A 22,402-nucleotide genomic window follows, 5' to 3' on the forward strand; every position below is an offset into this window, starting at 1 on the left:
CATCGGCCAGCAGCAAGGGAACAGCCAGCCCCCCCCCCTGGAAAGAGAACCCGTAAAACCAAGGCCCGCCGTGAAAAGGCTGACACGGCTGCCCCCAAGGAGCAAAGTCGTGGCCCGTCACCTGCCACAACATCAAGGGCAGGCAAGGGCCAGAGAGCCTCATCGAAGGAGGGCAAGGGCAGCAGGACGGAGAAGTCCGCCAGCAGGGGAGCGGACCAGGAGGGCCCCACAAGCCCCATCCCGGGTGTGACGGAGGACACCCACGGGCCCAGGACTCCGTCACAGGAGGGTCCAGCAACTGCACGGTCGGAGGGCGAATAAGCAGGGAGTCCTGGCCAGGTCTGGCTCCCTTGATAGACAAGAAAGGCACCGCTGAACAGGGCCCCGCCGTGAAGAAAGGCACCGCTGAACAGGGCCCCGCCGTGAAGAAAGGCACTGCTGAACAGGGCCCCGCCGTGAAGATAGGCACCGCTGAACAGGGCCCCGCCGTGAAGACAGGCACCGCTGAACAGGGCCCCGCCGTGAAGAAAGGCACCGCTGAACAGGGCCCGCCGTGAATGAACAGGGCCCCGCCGTGAAGATAGGCACCGCTGAACAGGGCCCCGCCGTGAAGATAGGCACCGCTGAACAGGGCCCCACCGTGAAGAAAGGCACCGCTGAACAGGGCCCCGCCATGAAGATAGGCACCGCTGAACAGGGCCCCGCCGTGAAGATAGGCACCGCTGAACAGGGCCCCGCCGTGAAGACAGGCACTGCTGAACAGTGCCCTGCCGTGAAGACAGGCACCGCTGAACAGGGCCCCGCCATGAAGATAGGCACCGCTGAACAGGGCCCGCCGTGAAGATAGGCACCGCTGAACAGGGCCCCGCCGTGAAGACAGGCACCACTGAACAGTGCCCCGCCGTGAAGACAGGCACCGCTGAACAGGGCCCCGCCGTCTCAAGCACCGCTCTGCTGGGCCCTTCATCTCAAGCACCGCTCCGCTGGGCCCCGCCGTCTCAAGCACCGCTCCGCTGGGCCCTTCCTGTCAAGCACCGCTCCGCTGGGCCCTTCATCTCAAGCACCGCTCCGCTGGGCCCTTCCTGTCAAGCACTGCTCCGCTGGGCCCTTCCTGTCAAGCACCGCTCCGCTGGGCCCTTCCTGTCAAGCACCGCTCCGCTGGGCCCTTCATCTCAAGCACCGCTCCGCTGGGCCCCGCCGTCTCAAGCACCACTCCGCTGGGCCCTTCCTGTCAAGCACCGCTCAGCTGGGCCCTTCATCTCAAGCACCGCTCCGCTGGGCCCCGCCGTCTCAAGCACCGCTCCGCTGGGCCCTTCCTGTCAAGCACCACTCTGCTGGGCCCTTCCTGTCAAGCACCGCTCCGCTGGGCCCTTCATCTCAAGCACCGCTCCGCTGGGCCCTTCCTGTCAAGCACCGCTCCGCTGGGCCCTTCCTGTCAAGCACCGCTCCGCTGGGCCCTTCATCTCAAGCACCGCTCCGCTGGGCCCCGCCGTCTCAAGCACCGCTCCGCTGGGCCCTTCCTGTCAAGCACCGCTCCGCTGGGCCCTTCATCTCAAGCACCGCTCCGCTGGGCCCTTCATCTCAAGCACCGCTCCGCTGGGCCCTTCCTGTCAAGCACCGCTCCGCTGGGCCCTTCCTGTCAAGCACCGCTCCGCTGGCCCTTCATCTCAAGCACCGCTCCGCTGGGCCCCGCCTTCTCAAGCACCGCTCCGCTGGGCCCTTCCTGTCAAGCACCGCTCCGCTGGGCCCTTTATCTCAAGCACCGCTCCGCTGGGCCCCGCCGTCTCAAGCACCGCTCCGCTGGGCCCTTCCTGTCAAGCACCGCTCCGCTGGGCCCTTCATCTCAAGCACCCCTCCGCTGGGCCCTTCCTGTCAAGCACCGCTCCGCTAGGCCCTTCCTGTCAAGCACCGCTCCACTGGGCCCTTCATCTCAAGCACCACTCCGCTGGGCCCCGCCGTCTCAAGCACCGCTCCGCTGGGCCCTTCCTGTCAAGCACTGCTCCGCTGGGCCCTTCATCTCAAGCACCGCTCCGCTGGGCCCTTCATCTCAAGCACCGCTCCGCTGGGCCCTTCCTGTCAAGCACCGCTCCGCTGGGCCCTTCATCTCAAGCACCGCTCCGCTGGGCCCTTCCTGTCAAGCACCGCTGGCCCATTGACAGTGCCGGTTCTGTGTCGAGCTGGTGTTCACGCTGCACTCTGGGCACCCTGCCTCCTCCATGACCAGTGGAGTCTGTAATCCACCTGATGGACTGTGGCTTTGCACTACCGAGGATGGCACAGTGGGCATGGTGGCCCCTTCATGGTTCTGGTGTCGTGGACCCCTGTGGCTGAGGTGCCCCCCTTCCCTTCCCCCTGAGGTGCCTGTAGTTTTGTCATCTGATGCCCCAGCAGTGTTCTCTCCAACGGACTCAGGTCTCCTGTGTGGGCTTTGCCCATGTGTTTGGTAGACATTGGCCCACGGACTGTGGATATTTGACACACTGAGCAGGACTTATTGACTTTGTACATAGCTTTCGCACTGTTCATGATTTTTGCTTTGATATTTCATAACGATAATTTTCCATGACTTCAATGAACCTAATTTATACATAAATTGAATGTAAAATTTTATTATGTCTTTGCATTTTTCAGGGGGGTTTGGGGGGGTGTCACTCAGTTGTTGCTCTGCATTGGTATGTTGATAGTTGGGGGGGGGCGTATGTGTGTGCCTGTAACCTTTCGTCCTCCCCCCTCCCCTGTGTCGTAGGTGCAGTACTCACCGTTGTCTTCTGCGCCGGAGTTCGTACTCGTGGTAGATGAGCAGGTAGACAAGAGCTGGTAGGATGTTTAATTCGGGTTCCATGCTGTCCTCCGTCCTCGTGGAGTGTATAGAGGTGAGCGTTTTCCCGTTCGTAGTCTGTTTCCGCCGTGTTTTTATCGGCGGGGCTCCCGCCCCGGAAAAGGTGGCGGATTGGTGAGTTGTGATACTGTGGGCGGTACATTGTCTGCCGCCTGCCTGTTGGCGGTGACCGCCGCGCTGTTTGTCTGTCCCGCCGTGGCGGTCGGAGTGTTAAAGTGGTGGGCTGTGTTGGCGGTTCCCGCCAGGGTCAGAATTCCATTTTTTTGACCGCCAGCCTGTTGGCGGGTTGGCCGCCGCTTTATCACTGACCGCCAGGGTTGGAATGACCGCCTAACTCTTGTACTGTAACAAATACACAACTATGAGCACCGTTGTCAGATAGCTATACATTGTCCCAGTATTCTCTTTCACCCATGGAGGGGGTGGAGGGGTTTCAGCATTTGTAGCAGGCGATCCCATGTCATTATGAGTGGGAATTTGAGGTTCCCTAAAGATATAAGGAATTACAAGGGCAATCAGGAATACTGCACCCATTCCCAGTGCTTAGGGCCAGATGTAGCAAAACAATATTTTGCGACTTGCAATTTGCGAGTCACAGCGACTCGCAAATTGCAACTCGCAAAATATTATGCAAAAAGGTGTCTCAGACACCTTCTGCGACTCGCTATGGGGTCGCAAAGACCCACCTCATGAATATTAATGAGGTGGGTTGCAGTTTGCGACCCCATAGCGAGTCCATGCACTCACAGGGATGGTGGCCTGCTGGAGACAGCAGACCACCATGTCTGTGACTGCTTTTTTAATAAAGCAGTTTTTTTTTCTTTTTGCAACCCATTTTCCTTAAAGGAAAACGAGCTGCAAAAAGAAAAACTTCCGAAACCATTTGCTCTGAAAAAATATTTTTTATGGCATTCACAAAGGGAAAGGGGTCCCATGGCGACCCCTTCCCTTTTGCGAATGTGTTACCATCCGCTTCAAGTGGATGGTAACTGCGAGTTGGTTTGCGACCGCATTCGCGGTCACAAACCAACTCAGCATGGCGATGCGGTCGCAAATAGGAAGGGAACACCCCTTCCTATTTGCGAGTCGCAGCCTCAAATTGCGAGTCGGTACCGACTCGCAATTTGAGGTTGTGCATCGCGTTAGGCCTTTTGCGCGTCACAAACTGCGTTTTTCACAGTTTGCGATGCGCAAAAGGCTTCCTACATCTGGCCCCAAGTCCCTACGATTCCCCATAGATGCAACTGAAGATGTCCTTGTTTCAAGCCGGTTAAGTTCCCCAGGTGAAACACACCAGATCAGCAGCAAATCTGCATATATTGTAATTCTGATGGGGCTGGTAACTTTCATGATGGCCCATTTGGAATTACAGGAGTACTAATAATGAGGTCCCAAGAAGTGCAAATGGTATTTACAAGCATTGTAACAGTAGCACATATTAGTAGATGAGCACAAGTAGAATACTCTTGCCTGCCTGTATGGGAAGCTACCATGACTTTGTAGACGACAGCCTATATCAAGCAGTGGGCAAGGTTGTAATAACACATGCAAACACATTTGCAGACATTTTTGCTCTTTATCATAAATTCATATTTAAATCATGCACAAATAACACTGGGTGCCCATCAAGTTGTATTTGAGCCTGCTTGTTTTCTACTCTTGAACTTTGCCAAAAGTGTCCCAACTGTAAAACTCTGGGTTTGTGAATTTTGCAAACATAATTTTTCCTTTATGGTGAATGTCTCTTAATACTGATTCGCTATGTCATAATGAGTGTGAAAATGTGACTTATCTGGGCATGGAGCCACTATTGAAAAATATCAGTTAAAGAAAAAGGAAGTTTGTAGCTGTGGCTGTTACCTGTTATTGATGTAAGCATTGCAGTTGCTTAACAAGTATGAGTCATTGGCTGTAAAAAATAACTTCACTTCAACACTTTAAAGGTTATACTCGGGTCTATTCGTAGACAAGCATCAAACATCAGCCATCAAAATATTTTCGTTAGTTTTATGGGAATCTCTATTACCCTAAAAATGAGCCTTACCTTTTGCCCACCCCTTAATAGTTGTGTAGCTATTTCTAGGCAGGGGACACACCGGAGGTTGCTTGGCAGTGGATGTTGCTTCTTGGGAGACAAAAACATTTGTCTGAAGTCATTTTGTCTGCATATTCCCACCGGCTCTGTTCTTTAACAGGCAACTGAAGCCAGTTCGATCTGGCCAAATATCAGCAAGTGTCCATTTAATCGCATGCAGGTAACACATGGTTATATATTGGATTTTTCAAATCTCTTAAGCCAAAAAAAGACCATATATTGTTGCTCGCTGCTATCCAGACCTGGATAAAAAATATCTACCTACGTGTGAACCAAATAAAGAACGTATTGTTAGTTCCAAGTGTCAATCCTCTCAGTGTGACCTAGAAATTCCTAATATTTTTGGCCCACGATTTTCACCTGTGTCTAATATAAAAAAATATTGCAGGGCACTGGGTTGGCCAAGGATTTTCACTTACTATACTTGAAACGCGATGACTGCCTGGACATTACGGTAAAGAAATGAGAAATGGGAATATGTTTTTTGTACTGGTCTTTATGAATTATGATAAAATCTGAAGGTTCAATAAAAATATTAAAACATAATTTTCATTTAAACCTCAATCAGCCCCGTTATAAAGAAATGCTCCTTTCAAATAAATACACTTGAATCTTTGTTTGAGCTAATCTTTTAAAAATAAAATGTACCCTGCGCCAAACACTTGTCTTGATTGCTGTAATGCCTTCTACACCACTTTGCCATACAACCTCCTATGAACCGAGCATGCTGTGGTCAGAGCCACCTATGTGCCACAGAGGCCGTGTCTCTTTAACCTGAAGTTCTTTACACTGATTACCAGTCATTGATCTTATAACCTTTAAAGATTTATGTTTAGTTTAAAGGCCTTTTCCATGCAATAGACCTCCAACCCAGATTCACTTGCCTATGTGCAAAAATCGACCTTCAGGTGTTGCAGAGATTGCTGCAAAGCAATAACAAGTTTTTTGCTAAAAGTCCATAAGTACAATCTAGTCCATAGTCATCTATTGGCATTAAGCAGCCCCTCTCATTGTTAACCTTCAGCCAAACGCTACTTGTTTCATTAGGCAGATTTAAGACCGGCACCAAGAGACCCTTTGAGGATGTTGGGCGACTCTTTATAAGTGCCATCAATAAAACATGACTGTAAACAGTGTACAGGCCAAGGATGTACATACTCCATGAGAAAGCCTTGTCTGGCAATGAGCTGCTTTAACTAGCCAAATTATAATAACTCATAAATATTCTCATTTGAACATTCACCCATTGCAACCACAACAAATACATTGTGAAATTATAAGCCCATGCAGTAGGTTTTAGGTGGGCTCTAGGTTGTTTTTCTCTTCCAAGATTTTTTACATTCAGTTTCATCACTTTTCTTCAGGCTGCGGGACACATTCTGTTTGCTGAATAATAACTTTGGTCTGTAAAGCTTATTATCTATCTGTGGTCTGATTATTGTCTCGGAATATGAGTCCGAGAGTCTAGTGGTATTTATTTAATGAACAGTTTAGGCAAAGAATTACAACAATATTTCTCACTAGAGCATCAGTCATTGACTAGGTACCTTAGTGGGCTCATCCAAAAATGTGTTACCACCAAAAACATGCACCTTACTGTGGTAGTCGGTATATTATGTTTTGTATGTGTGTGTAGGTAAGGGATGGTGGTGTGTAGAATGGGTGAGTTATGGGATGTCGGATGTGTGTGAGACAGTTGTAAGAGGGATGGTAAACTGAGGCACAGAGTAGAGCTGTGTCTATTTATGTTTAAACACTTCTTACTGAAACCGCACATGTTGTTCTGTACAATTGTGACAAACAACACCTTGTTGATGGAGCAGTGTTGATGAGCGTAGATTCTCCCCACATTAATTGAAGATGAAGAGTGGCGCGCTTCCAGCTGCTGTGGTCATCTAATTTAAATATTTAAGGAACACCTGAGAAGCAAGCTGGAGTTGTTTATTCTCCGAGTATGAAACTATTTGTGGGTGGGAAAAAATGTGGTTGCCAGTGCGTATGGTCTAGGAGTAATGCTGGTGCAAAAGGATGATTTGGAGGAGTGGGTTCTCGACTTAATCATAGAATATGTAGACTGCTAGACTAAAAATGTAGACATTTTACCCATGCTTCTCATTCTATGATTCTGAACATATGTATTTTCAAAAGAGAACATGACAGCTTTTTTTGACACTTTATTTAGAGACCTTATCAAATTTACTGAGAGAAGATCTGAACTAATGAAACAGAGTATGACTATGAAACCAGACTCCAAAATCCTTACCATTGACTTTGATGTAAGAATATCAGTGAGGAGATTACCTTTAACAAAGGAGTGACAAAAGTGAGGCTGACTGCATTTCCATCTTTCTCACTACGCCAAGTGGGAAGCCTTATTAAGGGAGATGTAGGCATCCTGTTATTATTCCTAATAAATTATTTCAAGAAATCTATTCTTCCTACATTTAACACCTGCTTTTGACTTATACATAAGGACGTCTTTATATTATGAGATGATAGACAGAACAAGCTTTTAGGCTATCACTTCAAACGTTGACATTTCACCCGGACCCATAAATTTGGGTGGGACTTCTTCAGGTAGTCCGGTGCCCGTTTAAGGCTTCTTCATATTTTTATTTTTTATCTATATCTCCTTAGAAGTGATGCCCTTGCAGAGCAATTTTGTGTCCTCTGTTATGTAGCAGGGCTAGAATAACATGGAATATGATTGAGTTCTGGTACCCACATCTTTACTTGTAATGAATCTCTGTTCTAGGCCGAATGCTCACCAGACTGTGTCAGTGGGACATTCTACCTGCTCAGTTAGGATTGGCTTAGGAATGTGAGGTTGTCACACATTGTGAAATTAGTTTTTAAGGAAAAGACCATTTTTACTTATAAGTCACGTTTAACCTCACCTTCAACTTTAGATTTTATAGAGAATTTTAATGACCTTTTTGTATTTGTATTTGCCTTTGTATTTTGGCACATGATGGTGACTTTTGTGCACTTGATAGTGGGGATGTTGACATAAGTCAGTGTGTGTTGGCTTATTATGTTGGTTGTATGAATTAATTATTGTGCATATGATGATGACGGTTTGTGGGCATTTGAAGGTCAATCCATTGATGTATGATAGTGGCGGTGTGCAGTTCTGATGCTTGGTGTGTGGACCTTTAATTAGTGTTTGTGGGATGTTTTGGCTTGTGATATTGAGCATGTCGAGATATGTTAGTGGATGTGTTGGCATATAATGTTGGCTGTGTTGATGCATGATAGTGGATGCCTGGTGTATGATGTTCATTGTGTGGTTGTATGAAGGTGGGTGCATATGATGATGGGAGTGTTAGCATATGAGGCTGGATATGTTTGTGTATTATGTTGGTTGCATGAATGAATCATTTTTGGTGTGCTAAGATACGGTGGTGGGTATGTTACAGTATAATAATCAATGTACTGACATGATGGTGGGTGTGCTGGAGTATGATGTTGCTTGTTCACATATGACAAAAGGTGTGTTAGTGCATGCCAGTGGCTTTTTTGGCACATGACTGTGGGTGTGTTGGCATATGACAGTGGGCATGTTTCAGTATAATACTTGGTGTTTTGGAATATGATGTGGGTTGTCAACAAATTATGATTGCTGCTGATATATTATGTTGGCTGTGTGAAGGCATGATGATGGATTTGCCCCCTGCCTTCCTGCATTCACTTGTTGTTCCAGCCAAGCACTCCTCGGCATCTACTATATGTGTCTCCAGACTTTAGCAGCCCAGCTGTTTGACATCGTGCCTTGCCCCGGCAATCCCTCAATGTTCCTTCTCACTCCCAGCAGGCTTTCTGTTTGCTGGCACCTCCCCTCTATGTACCTGTGTCTCTTGCTTTCTTGCAGCCCACCCTAGTCCTTCTGCCCCCTGCAGTCCATGTAAGCCACCAGACCCTGGATCTGGAACAATGAAATGCTGAATTACCAGTCACACTCTTGCATATGACATTGTTGCTGGAGGTAGCTGGTCCTTCCTGTGCACGAAGAAGACCCTCCAACGGGCTCAGAAGACCTGCTCTTGGCAGGTTATAATACCTATAGAATCTAAAAACTAATCAGGTCCAAGAATAATCAACATTAATCAACAACTCGACTCTCCAAGTCTGAAGCCTGACCACTGAAACTGCCTTGCGGTGTCAGTCTATTGCCACTGTACAATATGGCTCATTGGATCATTCTTTGGTCAGACTGGGGTAATTAAAATTTGATGAAAAACGTAAGAAGCTAAAAGCCTACCTGGACACTTGTTAGATCAATTTCACGTTTAAGCCCCATGTTTAAACCAGAGACAGCTCCAAGGTGGAGTTTATTGTGAGGAACAATACTGAGAACGTTTGGCATGACCTGTGCCTTTTAGATGCTGATGTGAGTCCTCTTTTGGACAACTTTCCAGCTTTCCTTGCATTGCCTCGGAGGAGATTCTGCAACCACGTCAAGGTTCCATGGACTTGCATACTTGTCGGAGTTGCCAGAACAGAGTCCTTACAGGAACTTCCCCAACTAACTATCCAGATCGACAGTCATCCACAAGAAAGGTGAATAAAACTCCTAAAATAATCCCAATCCACACAAACCCTTCCAGACCTGCATGTAAGACACCTTCTAAGGCCTCTAATTCTGATGATGAACCCACGCGAGTGGGTATTACTAGAGGCTCTTTGACCGACAAAGAAATATTAAGGGGGCATGCACAAGGGCTATGCTTATACCGCAGACAGAGAGGTCAGATTCTGAGGTTCTTTTACTGTACAATCTGTACTAAAAGGCTCACCCCTAGTTTAGGAAATAGAGGCGAGAATCAATCAAACACCCCTGCTTTTTCCTCTGAAATGTTCAAGTTCTGTCCTACTGCAAGGGGAACTACTAATTCAGCCTAAACATCTATTGGTCCCAGTTCCTATAGAATGTGGAGCATCCAGTGTCTATAAGGGTATTCAGTGGGATCCAGGACATTAGATGCCAGTTTAAAGAAATAAAAGTTCCAGTTGCAGTAGAAGCAGTTGATGGAACTTTAGTAGCTTCAGGTTTAATCACTGAGGAAAATCAACTCTTACCTATCCGAATTGCTGCCCGATATGTGAAACTTATCATTGATTTCATTTCCTTCCCTTGTTATCCTATAATTTTTTACATGAATTGGCTAGCGAGATACAATCCTTATATCAACTGGTCTTCAAAAACTTTGGCTCAGCGTTTTGTGTGCGTCATTGTACAGCTGATAGCTTCTCTTCTACTGGAAGTTCTATTGTTCTTCATAAATGTTCATGTCAGGTGATTTCACAACTGTCTAAAATCTCTGACATCATGAATACCTTGATGTGTTCCGAGAGCCATCTTTCAAGGAGTTACCGCCCAACCATCCTTTTGATTGCTCAATAGAAATCCTTCCAGAGGCTATAGTTCCTTATGGAAGCATTTGTTTCTTGTCTTCCTTGGAATTGCAAGCTCTAAGGAAGTACCTTAATGCTAAACCAGAAAATTGGATGATTCCTCCATCCAAGTCCACTGCCAACACCTTTTTCGTTTTTTTGTGTTGAAAAGGAAACTTCAGAACTTTGCCCATGCATCAATTTCAGAGGTTTAAATCTAGTGACTGTCAAGAACCGTTATCCTTTTACCCCCCCCAGCCCCCAATTCCGATACTCTATAGGCTATTCAAGGGGCTAAAATATTCACCAAATGGTATGTGAGAGGAACCTATCAGCTGATTCCAATCCGGTGATAAAAGGAAGGCAGCATGCAGATCATTGTTCGGGCACTTTGAGCACTGAGTGATGCCACTCAACCCCTGCAAAGCACCTGCTGTTTTGTAGTATTTTATTAACACACTCTTCTCGGATTTGATTCTCCAGATGATGGTCAACTACATACATGACATCCTTGTTTTTTAAAGATCCAGGTAATCATCCATCTCATATCAAGCAAGCCCAGAAGCGTCCGAGAGAAAACAAAGTGCTAGCCAAAGCTGAAAAGTGCCTGTTTGGGAAAGATTCAGTAGACTGTGGAGGCTATGTTTCTTCCTCTGAAGGAATAGCTGTGGACAATCAGAAGATTCAAGCCATTCTGATTTAGCCCACTCTACTTCGCTAAAAGAAAGACAGAGCTTTTTCCTGTCTATCAAAATGCTATTGGAAATGCCTCAAGATTGTCTCTAAGGTGGTTACTCGGATCATCTATCTGCTCAAAAAGAACAAGAACTTTCAGCTGAGGTAGAAGTGCCCCCCAAGACTTCAAAAAGCTTAAGAAAGAGTTCACTCAAGCTCCCATAATACAACGACCCGATGCTACCAATCCCTTTATTTTCAAAACTGGTGCCTCAGACCTAGGTATGGGAGCAACATTGATTCTGCTCAGTCAAGATGGATGAGAACATCCAATGGCCTTCTTCTCCAAAACATTTTCCCCAGCAGAAAGAAGTTGTTCGCTTTTGGAGAAAGAACACCTGGCTATAAAGGCAGCTTTTATTGAATGGAGATACTTTATACTTGGAGCTCAGTTTCGAGCAACTGACCATAGAAATGTTTGAACACTCCAACAGGCTGAATGTTGGGATAGTAGACAAGCCTAATGGGTGTCCTATTTTCTACAATTTGATTTTTTTCCTTACTTATACTTCCACCTGTGTAAACGTTATCATGGATTCCCTCTCTATATGATACCCCAAGTCAGAGAATTCCATGACTGTTGAAAGATTATTGTTCCTCAAGCACAGTTATTCTGTCATAACATTCACAAAAACCCATAATTCAATTATGTTGTGATTCATTAATCTCTAGACACAGATGTCAGAGTCAATGAAGACTAAGATGGCATGGTGAGCAAAATAACAATGGACTGAATGCGGGCCAGAGTGAGTACTAGCAGCTGAGATTAATTCAATCATCCAACCATCAGCTTTTTGCATACTCAGTGTGACTCTGTAAGTGGGATGGGTATGCCCAGTCATGGGTCCTGTTCCCACTGTGCAACTGAAACCAAGCTATACCCTACTGACAAGCCCTAATGAAGGTGAAACTGTTCTTGGGTTGCTTGTGTTCTGCTTCAGAGAGAACCTGGCCTGGCAGTTCTGGCTGAACTGTTCTCATTGAAGCAGGGTCAGGCTAGGTCCTACCTGAACTGCAACACAAGGAACCCAAGACTGGTTTTGCCCTTATATACTGTAGTATATAGCTTGGTTCCAGGGGCAAAGTGGAGCCCCCTTGCAACATTTAAATAAATCATTTGTTGTGTCACTGTCCATCCTTGTGGCACCACAACAAAGATGAAATGGAAATACAAGGCCCTCACAGGGCATTATGTGGTGCTCTCTAGAGCAGTGAATATTTTATGAGTGGCTACATCGCTTTTCTTCTTTTTTTGAGGCCTCGGACACATGTGTGTTTTTATTTTATTTTTTTTATTTGTGGGCGCCCCAGTCCCATCCAGCACACCCACACCTCCTCATAATGTTGAGGCCCGCAGATGAAGATCCCCATGGCACTGCTGGCTTGGGGCCAGCACACTTCTTGGTGTGCTGGCACGTGGTACTCTGGTGGACCCAAAATTTTTAAAAAGTAGTCACTTCTAATTGGCTTTGGAAATTTCTTCTCCTGTCGTCTATTTCAGTATAGTGATATCAGTACTGCAATTATCTGATTGACTTACCGCAGCATCTGAGAAAATGTTGGAGCAGTCACTACAGTACTCAAGGACGCGGTTCTCGAGTCGTGAAAACAAAAATGAAGCGCACATATGGCACCAAGGGGAGCACACCCTGAACCGCAGGAAGATTGTGGGAATCCTAACAAATATCTTTATGGTCACTGGTATTGCAGCTCCATCCAATGGAATCGAAGTACTTAGCGAGGCACCAGTGTGGTACTGCAGAACCAACAAACTGTAGTCGGTGGCCACCCACCATGCGTGCTATATGATGGTGTGGCATGATGGGCACAGGACCTGGACAGAGGTCAGGAACCGAGGCCAGCGCACAGCTGTGCACGGCCAAAGGCCTTGTGCCGCTGTAGGTTGACCACCATCAGAGGGCTGATAGCAGTGCCTGGCCAGAAGCTAAAGACTATGCACAGCAGTGCAGATGGCTGTCTGCAGGTGGATGGATGGAGGGCCTGGCCAGGCTTTGTGGCCAAACCACAGCCCCTCCCTCCCCCACCCCCAAGCCACTGTGCACTGTTAGAGGTTTTGTGCAGTGGGGAGTTGGGAGTTGGCTGGGGGGAGGCCTAGGCCGGAGGACAGTGCAGTCGTGGGTTGCTGCCCATAGGGAGTTGGACATCCTGCAGTTATCTTTTATCTCACTTCCACACCAAGCATTAATGTCACACGCACAGACACACGCCCACTGACCTCCAGGTCATGCACTGCTCTCCCCTGGACGGACCCTGGAGTGCTCCCCAAATCTCAGACCTGGATTGCCACCCTCCCTGGCTCATATGAAGCTCTCCCTCCCGCGACTCTGTACTATTTGCGCCAGACCGTGCACTGTCTCTGGTCCCCAGCCCCTGACCTTATGCCGCTGCCCCTCCCCATCACCTTGCACATCACAGGCCCATGTGAAACCCGAACTGCTTTCTCTTGAATCCTGCGCTGCTGTTCTGGGAGCCGAGCGCTGCCTCCGCTCCCATCCGCGGACTCTGCACTGTTCTCTCCCTCCCAGGTCCTGGTCGGATCTCCAGCCGGACCCTGCACTGCTGCACACACGGGATCCTGCGCACGCGCCCCCTCTCCCTTCTCCCCGAGATCCCTCGCATCAACCACCTACAAATGTGTTCGCCAGTCCAACTAATGCACATAGTGCAGGCATACCCTGGACAGCTGCAGTGCGAACAGTTCTCCCTGTGGGAAACTAGCGCGCACCACTGCACTCCACGTGACCTTTGCTCTGGATTGCTTAAATGTAGGTACCATTGTCTAATACCCAAAATCAACACGTTTGCTATTGCCAACGCGTGTTTTAGGTTATGGGCCGTCAGCATACAGTCCAGTGAAATGAGGGATGTTTAAATAGAACGTGTATGATGTTTTCAACATGCGTTATTTTCGGATCAGAGTAAACAACTGTGGCTTCAATCATGGATGGATGGATCATGCGAAGGAAGGAAAGATGGAAATGGATGGATGGATGAATGGATGACGATGGCTTTGGATAGATGTGTATTTGACAGTAAAGGCTCTATCGTTTGGAATATGGTTAGATGCGTGTTTTTTCTGTTACTACCCCACCCCATCCTTCCATGCTATACCGATGCACATGGTGGGCGATGCCAGATCTAGTTAAGTGGTTGGGGCACCTGTCATCCAGCGCTGAGAGCGCATCACTTCCCGGGGCCTGCGGCTCTCTGGCAGGCAGGGGTGAGGGTGGCAAGAGCAGTACGGCGCCAGGCCGTCCCTGCTCCGAGCTATCTGACTGCAATCCAGGTTCTTTCGTAACGTTGCTAGCTTCGTGCACAATTTTCAAAGCTCGAAGCTGCGCTTTTATTTTAATGAGCCCCGCGCTTCTCATTACCACCTTCTGTCACCGGGGTGTCGCACCTCAGTGCACCCCCACCGTGCGCCTAGACCCCGCGCTCACACCGTGCCGCCCCTGCCCCGACGCACCGCTCTTCCGCCCCCCACTGGTTTCAGAGGCAGGAACTGCGGGGCGTGTCAGTGATGTGAGCCCGTCTGCAGCGGTCCCGGGCCCCACCCGATGACTCCTGGATTATAACATCTGGGCTCCGGCGAGCGCACTGCTGCGCTGCGCCCATCCCAGGACAGTCTCGCTGACAGCCGCTCCCGGGACAGAGGTAAGTGCCTTGTGTGAGGGGTGCAAGGGAGAGGCGCTGGATTCTAAATCTTTGTCACTCCAGTGACTTCCATCTAGAGCATATGTAACCATATGTACCCGGCTCCTGGCCGTGGATCGATGCATGGCATATGTGTCATATCAAAAATCTGCCGACGAACTGTAGATTGACACTGGCACTCGAAGGTGAGAATTACATTTATGAACGATGCATTTTGTTTTGCACCAGTTCTGACACTTTTCACGCGTAGGCGTGCTAATGAATCGGGAGTTTTCTGGAGGTGAGCCTCATCCGAGGGGTAACGCAGGCCCAGCAGCCCCCGGGGTGCAAGGAGTCGGGGCGGAAGACCCCCTTCTCCCATTCATCCCCAGGACTACGACAATCTGTGACATATGGGAGCCTCAGGGGCCTCTCAGCACATTCAACCGGGAACCCCATCACTTTTACAGCCCCCACTGATTGCAATGGAAATGTGTCCAAGTTCTGGAGTACGTGCCAACCCCGCTGGCGAATCCACCAGTGAAATCCCCACCGCCCAACCTCACCCACGGTGGAGGAAATTCCACCAGCGGATTCTCCTGCCCCGCCGACTTGGCACATTTTGCAGACGCCGGAGGATCTCCATTACCCCCTATCACTAAACCAGCCCCGTAGTCAAGATGACTACCTGCTGGCCCCACAATATTGCGCTGGGCACCAAAATGTTTACTTGACAAGAGCACATGGGGGCAGTTTTAAAACAAGAAAGAAGTTAGTTCAGCAAAATCGAATTTGGGATGACGACGTCGATGATTAACAGTAGCTAATCTGTTTAATGGCTTTTCCCCGGCCAATTCGGCCTTTCAGAGACCCCAGCCTGGTCAGTGGTGTAGCAGGCCGCCATGGGCCCGAATGCAAATAAAGTCGTTTCCCCCCATCACCTGGCTTTGCAGGGGAAAAAAAACATTTATTGAGGCATAATGGAGCACCACAGTGCCTGGCCCCGGTGCAACTGCACCTGCTGTTCGATTGATGACTACGTCCCTAAGCGTGTTGTATATTCGCCAATTTTCCCTTAGGCGATTGCAGCAGGGATTGTGACTGGGATTACAAGGGCTCAATTTTCCAGTCAGGTCTTCAGCGCCCAAAATTGGCACTAATTTCAACAACCAGTCACAGTTCTCCGCAGCAAGTTGTGCTCTCCACACTAGGATCATTCCTCTGGAACCTCCTCCCTCTGCTTCATAGGCTCATAGCAGACCTCCTTTGATTACCCCGGAGGTTGAAAACCCACTTGTTTTCGGGGGCATCTTGCCCCACTGGGACCATGAATCAATGATCATCTGGATTCCCTACCTTTACCCTGCACTCCTCCCACTGAAGCGCTTTGAAACACCTGTAGAGCTGCATGAGCGCTACACATAAACTGTGAATGAAATAAATAAACAGTGGCTAAATCTCTTCACAAGCCTGGACTGATGCAGTCAAAGGGGGATGAACTGATTGTGTTGAAGCATGGCCTGCAGCTTGACTGGGAGTTGTATCTATGGCAGGTTGGGTTTTAGTCCTGTGGTGACTGATTTTTCAATTACCTTTCAGTAGAATGGTACTCAGCAGCTGCCCGTCCGTATGGGCTGAGGGGCCACACCACCTACCTTTTTCCCGATGTGAAGTGTGTCTGTCAGGCTGAACAAAAGTCATCCTGACTGAGTCTTCTGGTTCAGGGCAGGCAGCCAGGAGCTTGACGTGCACGAGCTGTGCAGACTCCTAGATGCCTGAGCTGAACTTTGCTGGGTGGAAGAAGTCACAGCCTTGTGGGTGCGACCTCTTCAGCCTAGCAAAGGTGCCTTGAGACCCCCCCCCCCCATTACAAATCGGGTCTGGGAGCTTCAGTCTTAAGCCTTGAAGTGCTTAGGGCTGAGTGTGAATCAGTGACACCTCGTCACAGAGTGGGATCAGCAGTTTCACTGACCCCCTCCCACTCTGTGACGAGATTGAGTGACCTAAGGTCAGCCAGTAAGAGAATGTAGCAGTCCCAACCCCTCCTTGTACCTCCGAAACTTGGGCCTGCTGTCTTCCCTCATTGCCTGACAAAAATGTAAAAGAAATGATAAATGTAGCAAAAATTAAATTCTACTGTTTTGCATAGCAAAGTTCTATATTTGTTTGTACTGAAGACCAGTCATTGTAAACCAGGTGAAATTATCCGACACAGGCTCAATCAAATCAGACAGCTGAGTGCCCTTTTCCCCAGATTGTTGATGTCCCAAAAACGCTGATCTAGATCTTCCAGACGGCAAATCGGGGCTTGTGGAGCCCACCTGATCAGTTGACCTTGAGAATCAGTAGCATTTCAATCTCCCTAAGTATTTCTAAGATAAAAGGTAGAAATCTCACCGAAGAGTATCACCAACTACAAGCCAACCTCATGCACTCACAGACTGGCCTTACTTTGCACTCGTTTACATTCAGAGCATCTATCTTCACCAGATTTTAAAAACTAATTTCAGCAAGTAAAATGGTGAAGGCAGAAACTTTAGGGATGACCCTCCTAAGGCTGGCTGGCTTAGCAATAGTTGTGGTTAATTGTTAGACTGTTCAAGAGATGACAACCCTATGACTTTCCAGGCAGAAATGCCATAAGTAGACTGAAAACCGAGGGAGCCCTTTTCTGGCTTTGGCTAAAGTCTCTTGATCAACAGAACATCCATCCAGATCTAGCTATCTTTAGTGCCTCCATGTTAAGCAGATCAGAAGCCAGAGGGAGTGGTCTATACAGGTACTGGCAAAAAAATAACCATCAGGACCACAAAAGTTTGTGCAAGATGCCTAATGTTATGACACCCACTACTAGAAGCCAAACATCCTACAAGGTGTGCAGGTCTACTCATTCCACTATTCTTGGCTTCACTCCTTGATGTCTGGGATTACGTAAGTGATAACTGGCCAGACCCCAGCGAGACCAGTACAAGGTGTACCTTCGTTTGCAGCAAAATTAGTGCACTTGATTCAGGCCTGGGTTAAAAGTTATGTCTTTGCTTCCTTTTGCAGTCTGAACACAGAACATATGCCGCAAACAGGCATGCTATAGGGTTCACTTGGAACATACGGAGGATGCAGCACCGACATTCCTTGACAACTTGCCGTTCGTTCCTCACAGATGAACGTAATGTGACCCTCCTCATAAACTGCAATATTGATAACATTGATATCAGCTTGAACAGATGGCTGCCTTATAAATCCTCCTGCTATTCACATTTAGTGCACACATTGTTCTGCATGATCCACCTAGCCAATGTTCATCCCCTCCACCACAAGAGTGGAAACATTTGCTTTGATCCAGCTTTCCACTCCCTGTTGATGCCTTCTTGTCTGCAGGCATGCTGACTGCAGCAAGTGAGCCTTCCCTTTGGATCAACTAAAACTACATTTTAAAATGTTCTGGTTAGTCTATTGGGGCATAGAGAGCTCAACTTTTGTGAGTCTCAGATTTTTCCCCATTCAGATGCCCCTTTCTAGTTACTGCTTGAAAGAGACTTTTAAACAGCAAGACAATTTTTCTTTAACTGATTAATAATTATTTTGTTTATAGTGGTCTATTTCTGTACCATTTCATATAGAAATGCTATAGTAGATCCATCTTTATTATTACCCCACTCCCTGTGTTTCCCTTTAGGACTCTTGGTCTGTGATCTGTAAAATCATATTTTGGTTCACTTGAGTACTGGCCATAAAGAACCATTGTTGTCAATCTCATATTGCTCAATTAATATTCATAAGCTTGATTTTAATTTTAATTTTCAAATATTATTGTTTTGCTATATTTTCAAATTACGTTTGCTGTGTCCTCTCCTAGTATGTTGCTGTTTTGTATCATCTGATAGCATCATGCTTTTTTCCCTGGCCCTTACTTCATCTTCAAATTTCTATACTTTAGCTCATCTACTAATTAGGTACCTTGTGATTTCAAATTTAATGTTTGCTCTTAGGACACCCCAATGAGCATAGGCATTTGTAAATTCACTTTTATGGAATTGGTATGTATTTAAATGCTCTTTTATGTGAGCCACAAAAACTGCATCCATAAACATAGCTGTGCCCTTAGATCTAATATGTTACATTGTACATGTATATGGATAGATTAATATGATTGTGCTTGGACAATATTGTTAAAACCTTTGAATAATATTTGTTTTTTATCCATATAAAGAAGTCATTATTTTGGGTGTGCAACCTGTGGTGATTTACGATTAAAGAGTATTCCATTTGCCCAGATTTTAATATCTCCTATTTCTGGATAGACAGTATGATAGTTAGTTTTGGAGCTTTTAGTTTGTTTTATGTCAAGCGAGCATGATCACATAGCTTTGCTGCTTTTTGCCTTATGGTGTCATCTTAACAGGGATTTGATGAGCCCTTTGAGATCCCTGCACAGTGCCACCTTCTTTTGTTCCGAGAGTATCGAATTGCTTGCCTTTTGAGCACCTTACGTAATTCTCCAACTCCTCAGTTGTATTGCACAACTCTTTACTGGTTTTCTTTTGTGTCAGTAATTGGGTGTTGTTTTCTGCATTGACCTTTTCTGTAGCTGGCACTCCTTCTTCTGCCTCACCAGCTGCTTCTGAAAATTAAGGTATTTGTTGGCATATGGTCTCTTACAGTAATTGCACTCTCTTGCTTGTTGCATATAGTTTGTTCTTCTGGGTAACCCTGCAGACTACCACCTGAGGTGTAGAAGTTCTCTTTTGAAGGTAGCATCGTGCCCACAAAACAGAACAAGTGTCTAGGTTAGGACATAGTGCCTAGATTAGGACATAGTTGTCCTAATCCAGGCTGAACCCTCCCACCTCGCTCGGCTCTCTTCCCTAAGCACATGGATTCTCAATTCTCTTTGATGAAGACACTGTCACTGATTAAACTTTGATGCAGATGAAATTCTTTCTCCCCTTCTTCTATTTCAATGGGGAGTGCATGTGTCTACATTTCTTTGTTGTCTCTCTATTCTGTGTCTGAATGTTATATTGAGTTCTATAACACATTCTGTTTTTAAAGACTGGGTGTCTGATGAACAAAAGCATTTTGAAGTTGCAGAGCCTCTGATTCGCAAAATCACAGGGTTTGCCACTGTAAAATGCCATTTGTGTTATGTACTAATTCCATTTTGTGATAGCGTCACATGTTACTGAATCGCAAAGTGGGTTTAGAAACCCATAATGAAGCAATATTTGGAATGGAAGTATTTAGGGTGACCCTTCCAGATAGTAATTTGCAGTCGCAGCTCAAGGCGCGTGGAAGGAGGAGTGTAGTCCAGTCTGTATCCGTGAATGTAGCAGCTTTATCCAAAGTATTACCACCAGGAGTACCAGTGAAAACATCAATCAGACCCATCCCTTGTACAGTTGCTGATAAGGGATTAGCGTCATCTCATCATCACTTAATAGGCATTGACCATCATATCCTAGTGTTCCTTCCATCTCACGTATAAGGATGTAATAATACTGCTTGTCCCTGAGACCAGTGGATGTCAATGCAGCAGAGTTCTTTGACTAGCACTGTGTGCAAATATCTCACCTTTGTTCATTTCAGTCCAATGAAAACCTCTGAGAACATGTACTATCTCTTCCTATGGTGTTCAGGACTCAGGTCTATGCAGTGCCCTGAACGTCACTCATCATCTGAGAACATCTGCGTATCTGCAGGTCCTTGTCTTCCATCCTATACTACCATGATTTTTGTGGTTAATGCAGTGTGCCAAGTTACTGTCTAATGAACAGAGTTCATTAAAGTTCACTAGCCTTTTTGTTTGCTAACTTGTCATTTTGCCATTATGTGGCTGTATTTCATTATTTCTGCTTCTTGCTTCTTTACCAAGAAACAGGAAGGACAGGCTGTACAGAGGACCTAGTCTTCATTATAATGAGCACCTCCATACCACGGCAACAATCTATCTGTATATATATATATATATATATATATATATATAGATATATATATATATATAAATCCATCCACTTGTTCTTCAATATTAAAGATAGGAATTAGGCACTCCACAGCTGCTGAAAGATACTTTTTATTGACATGCTAAGGAATGCATTTCGGCATTTCCGCCTTTGTCAACCTCGCGGTCGCCATCTTGAATTCTCTTTTTATACCATACAGTCCAAACATATCCCTTCATTTAATGAAATTCATTACATTTTAGTTGTTTACCCTGTTAGCCAGTATCAATTTGTTTCCCAAAGATAATATTGTAAAAAAGATCATTCATTTAACTTCTCTGAAATACTCCTCTTAAATCGCTCCAAAATAAACATAACGATGTGGTAGAGCCATGCAATCAAAATTGAAATATCGCTAATTTCGTGCCAAATCCCAAATGATAACACCATAGCGAGGTAGATAATTATACAATAATCGTATTGCACTTCAGTGCGATAAATGCACATTCCAACATTAGCATTCCCACAATTAAAATGCAGTATGAGTGATTTCTATCCTAAGTTTTACACTTTCCATATCAATACTACTTATACAATATCACACTTATCACACAAGATCACTCCTGTTTAATTAATTGCAGGAATAACAAAAGATTACTATGCAATCATCTACATACTTTTTCGACAGTAGAATTTACTGCAAATGTATAAACATTTCCTCGCTGCTATTCAATCCAATCGGTTCTTTTGTATCCAACATAATTATATACCTTGATTCTAATTTTCTTAATTTCAACTCTCTATTACCGCCTCTGATATTCTTAGTTATTCCCTCAATCACACTATATTTGATTTGAACCAACCTTCCATTGTGTATATCATGAATATGGCGCGCAACAGGATAAGTATCATTCTTATTTTGCATAGCTCTCAAATGCTGTAAAATTTGTTTGTGAACCTGTAATTTGGTACTCCCTACATATATTTTGGGACAACTACATTTTAAAATATATACCACAAAATCACTTGTGCATGTATATCATCCCCTGATTTTATGTATCATTTTCTGTCCCACCATCAAGGATTTTATACTTTCACCGTTCTTACAAGCTTTACACATAGAGCATTTATAGAATCCATCTTGTAGTTGCAGTCACGTACTATCTTTATCATATTTCCTAATTTCACTTTTAACCAATATATCCCTCATGGATCTACTTATCCTATATGTTATCTGAGGTTTGTTGGATATTTCCATCCCTATCACAGGATCACTTTTCAATACATGCCAGTGTTTACTCAATATTCTTCTAAACCTGACTATGCGCTGTATTATATGTCGTTATAAATCTCTAGGTACCTGTTCCTGTCTTACTTTTTTTCTTCTTCTCCTTTTCTCTTACATCAAATAGAAGGGAGTCTATAGAACATAATTTCACCTTGTTTTTTGACAAATCTAATGTTAAATCTGAGTATCCTTTCAATTTAAGCCCCTCAAATGTCTCTTGCTGTATTACTTCAAAGTCTTTTTCTGCACTACAGATTCTTTTAGCTCGCAACAGCTCCCCTAATGGAATACTCTCTTTTAATGGTTGGGGATGAAAACTAGCTGCATGTAGTATACTATTGCCTGCAGTGGGTTTTCTATGTACTGTAGTTACCATTCTAAATTTATCTATCTTAATCTTAGCATCTAAGAATTCAATCTCTTGAGTGTGTATATTGCCTACAAATTTCAAATTCAAA

At 45.8% G+C, this 22,402-nt stretch overlaps 1 protein-coding gene across 2 annotated transcripts in view; it reads left to right on the forward strand.

The window, feature by feature from the left end:
* Positions 1 to 14,452: 14,452 nt before the first annotated feature.
* The window catches only part of LOC138261134 (otoancorin-like), a 208,860-nt gene continuing 200,910 nt past the window's right edge, over positions 14,453 to 22,402 (forward strand). The window contains exon 1 of one of the 2 annotated variants that reach the window (XM_069209811.1): positions 14,453 to 14,738. The gene's annotated coding sequence lies outside the window, so the exon portion shown is untranslated. The remainder of the gene's footprint in view (positions 14,739 to 22,402) is intronic. The other variant, XM_069209810.1, reaches the window with a different exon arrangement.

The sequence above is a fragment of the Pleurodeles waltl genome, chromosome 10 (assembly GCF_031143425.1).
Source record: "Pleurodeles waltl isolate 20211129_DDA chromosome 10, aPleWal1.hap1.20221129, whole genome shotgun sequence".
In the NCBI taxonomy this organism is placed as follows: domain Eukaryota; kingdom Metazoa; phylum Chordata; class Amphibia; order Caudata; family Salamandridae; genus Pleurodeles; species Pleurodeles waltl.